The sequence below is a fragment of the Chrysochloris asiatica genome, unplaced genomic scaffold (assembly GCF_000296735.1).
Source record: "Chrysochloris asiatica unplaced genomic scaffold, ChrAsi1.0 scaffold00005, whole genome shotgun sequence".
In the NCBI taxonomy this organism is placed as follows: Eukaryota; Metazoa; Chordata; class Mammalia; order Afrosoricida; family Chrysochloridae; genus Chrysochloris; species Chrysochloris asiatica.
The window spans coordinates 6495865-6497348 of NW_006408523.1; the positions used below are offsets into that span (position 1 = coordinate 6495865).

At 43.0% G+C, this 1484-nt stretch overlaps 1 protein-coding gene across 1 annotated transcript in view; it reads right to left on the reverse strand.

Moving 5' to 3' along the window:
• Positions 1-1484, reverse strand: part of ATP8A2 (ATPase, aminophospholipid transporter, class I, type 8A, member 2) — a 727934-nt gene that overhangs the window by 684457 nt on the left and 41993 nt on the right. The gene's annotated exons all lie outside the window — the stretch shown is intronic.

Below are 1484 nucleotides of genomic sequence, written 5' to 3' on the forward strand. Positions count from 1 at the left end.
TCACAAGTTGGGAGTAGACACCTGGGTATCTCTGATGAGCAGGTAAACAGAGAACGAGATTGAATGGATGCACTACCAACTGGTTTAGATGTATGTAGACCCAAAAGTCTGGCAAACCAGCATGGAAGAAGAAAAGTGAGACCCTTCAAAGGGTACTGTCTACGTGCACGCTGGCCATCCATGTAGGCAGACGGTACTCACTGGACGTACAAGGTGGGCATGGCCCTAGAGGCTGTTTGCAGCTGATTTCTCTTTCTCTTTCTCTTTCTCTCCCACTCTCTCTCTCTCTCTCTCTCTCTCTCTCTCTCTCTCTCTTTCACACACACACACACACACACACACACACACCCCTTTCTCGGTCCCCCAACCCACCTCAACCAACAAGCAATTATCTTTGTCACTCACAAAGGGACCTAAATTGTATTCACTGCTAAAGAAAGAACAGCTTGAAGCGGGAGATTAGCAATAGAAACTGGTTATTTTTAGAAGGGGAAGAAAAACAGCTTTGGGCAGCTATTTAAAGGAAACAAGAAGCTCTCGACCGCCTCCTAAGTAAGCATTGATTCAATAATATTGCTGCTAGCGGCAACAGCACTTTTGTTCAGATTCAATTTATAACACGATGGAGATAAGCAATTGCTTCGCTGAAAGTTCGAGAGCAAGCCACTTCTGTGAGAGCATCATGCCACGCTAACACTTTCAGTCAAAAGAAGAATCTGTTTCATTGGTGTATATATATTTGTTTTTTTACATTCAACAAATCATGCACTGTGTTTCATCTCAATGACTACAAGCCACCACACCACCACCCCGCCCCATACAACACTTCCCCTGCTTCCTCCCAGTGATTCCTGTTTCAATTCCACCTCCTTCCCATCCCTTCTCAACTCTGTTGCCCTTTTGATTTTGAATGACTGATCATTCCATTGTGAGTGTATCTTATTAGTGTTGCTGTCCCCCGACCCCACCATAAGCCTATCTGTTGTTGTTGTTGTTGTTGTTGTTGTTGTTGTTGTTGTTAAGTGCCTTCGAGTCTAGTGCCTGGCTAAAATTGGGCCATGAAGGTGAGTTCCTTTCCAAACCGGAACGGTGGTTTCAGGTTCCGCCAGCCTCTTTATGATGAGTAAACACAGTCTTTGCTTTTTAATGAAATAGTTTGGAGTCTTGTTCCACATTTTCTCCCACTTTATCTAGGACCCTCTAACATGATCCCTTTCAAAACAGTTGATAGTGGTAGCTGGGAACCATCTAGTTTTCCTCAAATACCTTTTCATATTCTCCTTACTGTCTTCACAGAGAAAGTTGGACAGTGAATACGGAAGACCCTAGAATTGATTCATTTGAGTCATGGTGTTGGAGATGAATTTATTTTGTATGTGTCCATCGAATATTTTTGCTTTGTTCATTTGTGAAACATAAGTTGTAAATGGGGAGCTACAGGAAGGAAGAAGGATAACAGTTATTGCAGGGATGGAAGTGTAATC